The sequence below is a fragment of the Cibotium barometz genome, chromosome 8 (assembly GCF_041138505.1).
Source record: "Cibotium barometz isolate CiBa-2024 chromosome 8, ASM4113850v1, whole genome shotgun sequence".
NCBI lineage: Eukaryota > Viridiplantae > Streptophyta > Polypodiopsida > Cyatheales > Cibotiaceae > Cibotium > Cibotium barometz.
Genome location: NC_141053.1, coordinates 39510361 through 39516669, shown reverse-complemented (window position 1 = coordinate 39516669; position 6309 = coordinate 39510361).

Genomic DNA, 6309 nt, shown 5'->3' with positions numbered 1-6309 from the left:
TCATGAGATGTATGATTATCTAGTGTTAGCCCGACCAGCTACTCTAGATACTTTCTGTAATCTGGCAATTGAATATGAGGATAATATGCTTGAGTTGCCACCACAACTAAAAGATGCCAAGGCAGCTTCAGGAGAGTGGAAACATCACGAGTCTCCAATCATTAGGACATAGGAACCAAGAGCAAGCAAGTTGGCAATATGACAATGGAAGAACTCAATAATGCCATCTTGGAGAAATTAAAAGTCAGGGATGGGAGAGAAGCATCAGGAAACTCTCATCTCTACCCCCGGAGAGAATTGATTTGGTGCTCAATTTGCAGACAAAATCACACAAGCACCGAATGCCCTCACTCAAGACCAAGTCAATTTGCAGACAAAATCACACAAGCATCGAATGCCCTCACTTAAGACCAAGTCACTTAAGACCAAGTCAATTTGCAGACAAAATCACACAAGCACCGATTGCCCTCACTTAAGACCAAGTCAATTACTCTATTGTGCTCTCTGTCAGAGATTGGGAAACCATGACATTGCCATGTGCAGATATCTAAGGGTCTAGCCTTAGCATAACTTCCAGCACACCTAGAGTGTCGCTAGCCTTGCCATCACCACACCAGTGCAAACCAATGTGACTGCTGCCTGCAAGGCATCCAAATACCTACCTACCAGGAGGGATGTTCCGAATGCAGGACATGTCTCCTTTTCTACCACCTATTCAACCCGCCACAGCCACCACAGGCCAAAATCAACCATGTGTCAATATTGAGGAGCCCTTGGATGAGGGAGAAATCATGCACAAGGTAGAAGTCAATAATGACTACTATGAGGAGCCCATGGAGATCACACCAGAGTATTGTCTTACAGAACAGCACACCAGTACAAGTGTTTCAACCCATGGTACAATGGAAAGGAAAAGACATAAACTCAGCTATGAGAAGGGGACCCATAAAATATTTTCATTGTAATATGGACCTCATCGAGTAGCAGAGTGTTCTTTTAAGAATGTGGCTAATGCTGGCCAAGCTCAACTAGTCGCAACACAGACCAATATGATGCCTACACTTTCATGTGTGAAGTGTGGTGTCGATCATTTGATCAAAGACTAACCATATGGTGCCAGTAGTTCTGCTTCTACTTCTAACCATGACACTATTAGGACTATAAGTGTGCAACCTCGGAATATCATGTCACTAAATGTCCTGACACGAGTGCAAGAGAAACAAGTGGACAAAGGGAAAAACCGAAGAGGTGTTACAACCTCTAAGATTGGGAGAAGGAGAAGGCTGAAAAAAGTGGGCAAGGGAGATACCATGGTCATAATTCAGGATGGATCCGAAGAAGATACCATTGACACCGAATCCACCCAATCAAAGGAAGAAGGTGACCAAGTTCCAAAACAGGATGGGCATGCCCAAGAATCTGTAAGAGAGCGACCAACAACTCCTAAGGAGATTGGGGAATATCCAAATACTGAAGAAGAAATAAGAAAGCTTGAAAAAGCTAAGGCCCTGGTTGAGGAGTGTCAACGCAATCACGAAGCCAAGTTAAGGGCTAATTACCAGGCTAGGGATACATTGTATCCAAGAACTGAGCTGTTAAAGGAAAGGAGAATGGATGTGCCTACTCCAATCTCAAAAGAGTCCGAGAAAGGGACTCAAAGTGACCACATGGCAAGAATGTTTGAGAAAACAGAACAAGATTTGTCAATCCATTCATTCCCTAGGATTGAATATGCAACAAACACGTGTAAGGAGCCCTCACTTGCTAGGGGACCTAGAGACATAGTAGTCTCACAGCCATATTGTCTACAACTGTCAAAATGCCGCTAGGACCATTGCTATGCAACACGCCGGCATTGTGGGCAGATGTCAAGGACTGGGTAGAAGGAAGATTGAACCCAATGTCCACTACAGAGGGGAGGCAGTCACCTCTAGTAGTGAAAACCTAGTGAATAAGGAAGAAGGAACACCCAAATTCGTCAAAATACCTGTCAACCAATTGGGCTGGTATTATGAGAGTGATGATACGAATGCCACAATTCCAATCCACCACAATGGGTACCAAGCACTAGCTATCCTAGATGGAGGTGTGGGTGTGAGCATTATTACCAAATGATGTTGGGAAAACTGGGAAAAACCAGAATTGGAAAGAGAAGATCTAATTGTCAAGATGGCAAATGGAACATTCTCAAGACCAATGGGGCTGCTGAAAAGAATTAGACTTAAGGTCTTTTTCATCCGCTACCATCATACATTTGTTGTAATGGACTTTCTGCGCCAGCCAAATTCATATGACATTATCTTGGGCAGACCCTTCATGAGGGGAGCCAAATTTGTGATTGGGCGTTAGATTAGGTGTATGTTCAAAAGAATTCGCAAATTCTGAAAATTGATCTACATACATGGAAGGCACACCCCATAAAAGGGCAATTGTTTGGAAATGATTCGGTCATCACAGAGAAAATCACATCCTTACAAGTTTGCCAACTAGTTGAGGAGAATTCATAGGAAGAGGAAGAGGCCATAATGTACGCATTTCTTCCACCTCTGGATTTTAGCAAAAACTGGATGCACGTGCTTGCCACTATAGATGTGTTGTCTCCCAGAGGAACCTATTACATTGAATCATGAAACATTCCTACCACCTCAGTACGCATGGTTGATGTGCAACCAATAGAAGAGGAAATAGAGGATAAAGCCTCCAACATAGAGGGGTCTGGATCACAAGGTCGCAATAGTACCCACCAACACCTCAGGAAATGGCATAAATAAAAAAGTTATATCAATCGACAAAATTCCCTACTACAAAGTAAACCCATGGATGCCCAGTGTCTAAGATATCTCGAGGTCACTAAGGTGCATGAGAAGTTTTCTAAGAATTGGGGTGAGGAGTTGAGTAAGATAACCCCGGAAGGAAAATGAGAGAAAAAGACTATGCCACAAGACCCGAAAATGCATAAACCCACTAAAGTAGGATGTAGAAAAAAAAATAAGGCTCTGGCTGAAGCTGATGAGCGCGAAGGCAAAGAAGGCCCAATGACTCGAACAAACAATGAGGAGGATGACAAGCCCCACCTACTCTCAGTGCTGGACCATTTCAAAACATACACCATTGATAAACGAAAGGTGGCCCAATTGACGGCTCTACAAGAGTAAAGAAAGATGTCCAATCCACATCTTACAATGGTCTAGTTGAAGTTAAGGAGGTTGATATTTCAGAGCTAGGAGAGAAAACCAAACCTATCTACATTGCTAAAGACTTAACTATGGCTGAAGAAGAAGAGATCATTGCTCTCTTAAAAGAATTCAAGGACTATTTTGCTTGTAAATACATGAAAATGATGGGTGTACCATCCAAGGTGGTTCAACGGTGGTTCAACACACTATCCTGATCATGGAAGGATTGAGACCATCCAGGTAAAAACCGTATCAAATGAATCCAAAATATGCGGCAATTGTAAAGGACGAAATTAATAAACTCATTGTTGTGGATTTCATCTTTGAAATCAAGCACATAGATTGGCTTTTACTAATCATGATTGTGCCAAAGAAAAATGAAAGATTGAGATTCTCTGTTAATCTCAAAAAGGTCAATGCAACCACCAAGAAAGACCACTACCCATTGCCATATACAGAACATGTATTAGAATGGGTAGCAGGTGAGAAGCCTACAGCTTCCTAGATGGATTTCATGGTATAATCAGGTATTCATAGCACCAGAAGACCATCATAAGACAGCCTTCAATACGATGTGGGAGACATATGCTTATAAGGTTATGCCTTTTTGCCTCACCAATGCCCCAGCAACTTTCCAACAACTAATGTGCATGGCCTTCAAGGACTACTTGCAAAAGTGGTTGGAGGTATTCATTGACGATCTGTGTGTACACTCATGCTAGAGACTGAGCACTTGGCTTTCTTGAGGAAGGTGTTTGAAAGATGTCATTTATATCTTATATCCTTAAACCCTTTAAAGTGCATCCATTTGTTACACATACAATAGGTCTTTTGAATATAAACATCTCTGTCAAAAATAATCCCTTGGTCAGGAAGGTGTTTGTTATGCTTGCAGGAACAATGGAAGAGGACATGCTTCTTCGATGAACCTGGATTTGCACCAGCAACAACTGCCACATCCAATGGGAAAAATGAGAGGTACAACTTGATGATGGCAAAGACACCATCACCGTGCCATTATGGAGTCCATTGAATAAGGGGAAACATGCATTGGAATGCAACATGGAATCTCCAATGCCACGAAAAACAAAAGGTTTAACAAAACAAGCATCCACATCAAAAGGTCATTTCTCTTCAAGAAAACCTAAGCAAAGGCAGCAAAAGTATCCATGCAAAAAACAGTGGGTTCCCAAGGCCCAGCTTCGAGCACAAGGATACTATGAGACATACAAAGCCTCATGGGTGACAAAGCAAAAAAGACATACTACAAGCAAGAGACAAGGAAAGCCAGACAAGGATAGGAAGTTTTATTCAAAGCAACCCTGCACACAACTCAGCATTCAACAGTGGTGGGTCCAAAAAGACTTACTAGCGGCACAAGGCTATTATCAAGTAAGCAAAACGGTTGGGTACCAAAAACAAATCCAAAACCCAATTCCACATGTACTTCTAGAAAAATAGAAGAGTACCATAAGCACAGACAGGACCAAGTCCCAACTAAATCAAATGTGCACCAAAGTTGATTTGTAAAAAGAAACGAGCTCAACCAAGTAATCAAAGGGAGAGCGAGGCTACCAATGACATCCACCAAGGAGGAAAAATTGAACCAAGTCGTGGACCAGGGTGAGAAAGACGTGCACTCACATGCACAGGAAGCAAAACAACTTCACTAGGATTCCGTGGATGTACTCCTCCCACTTGATGGAGGGGAAAATCAAAATTTATCACTCTGAACTTAAGCGGTTGCAACAACACATACCCACAGGCTCCAAAGTACAACATTGACTCTCGTGGCACTAAAAGAAAGGAGGATGACAAAGGCTACCCAGCTCCAACAACTGGGTACAAGGTAAAAGGGTATGCTTTTCATGCCATGAAACATGTTCATTCGTTTCACATGTACACTTCTACTCCCTAGAATGCATAACATATAGCCTTGGAGTGCTTGAGCATATAGAAAACAATAGGGTATCAATATTTGCATGCATAAGGGTACAAGCTGTTTCACGTTGTGAACCGGTTCAAGCTAGTTCACACCGTGAACCACTCAGGAATGTTTCACACCGTGAAACAATTCAAAATGGTTCACGTCATGAACCGACTCGTGCCACTTCATGCAGTGAAACGGTAAAAGAACCTCCACAAATCGCGGGCAAACACGTGGCATACCCAATTAAGATGGCTGCAAGGGGCCGACGGATAGATCATAAATACATCTTTTTCCCGTTTTTGTTATTTTTCATCGTCTGGCTTGCCTCACTGCTTGTTATCCTTGTCTGCATCACCATCTAGATTGCATTTGACAGTGTGCTTCCTCCCATGATTGCTTGCAGCCGCATCGATTCCCAAGTAGGAGCTCTTCACACACTTTTGATGGTTTCATTCGTTTTCATCAGTGGGAACCATGGTTTCATTCATTTTCATTAAGTCATCTCTTGTCTGCCGCACACATTAACAAAATCAGTGTCATTCTTATTTTCATTCATCTTGTCATCCTTGTTTTCATCTTGTCACCATCCAAATCTCATCATAAATGCATACGGGTGTGACCCGCGTGAAATAGCGGTATACTATTTTGGGAAAAATATAGCAAAATGGCTAAAATTGGATTACTTACATCTAGGCTACCCATCAACACCAATAATCTAACACACCTGCTCTCATGAATTAACACTTGCTCTTTTACTAATTAATGCATGCTCCTTCAAAGGTTAAGCCTTTCATGGCTTAAGCCCTTCACGGGTTAAGCATTTCACAGCTTAAGCCTTTCACATCTTTACACTTCATGTGCTCAGCCATTTCACAGCCTGCTGCTACTTCATGATTTAGGTTGGTGCAACACAAGCTCCAGCAACACACAAGTGCCACAAAGATGAGGGCGGAAGGAATGAAGAGGCCACCTCAGCACACCCAGAATCTCAAGAGGCTCAAGAGGCGGAGAAGAGGAAGAGAACTGATGATACCACAAGTCCAAGTAAGCGAAGGCGATTGGAAGCTGAGGGCACAATTGAAGAAGGATCCTTCTTGCAAAATCTTGACACTCATCGCTTTCTCAAAGAAACCATGGAAGGCCTTGATACAGTGTTGGTGCACCAAACAAAAAGCTCAACCTCCACAAGTGCAGATCTTTACA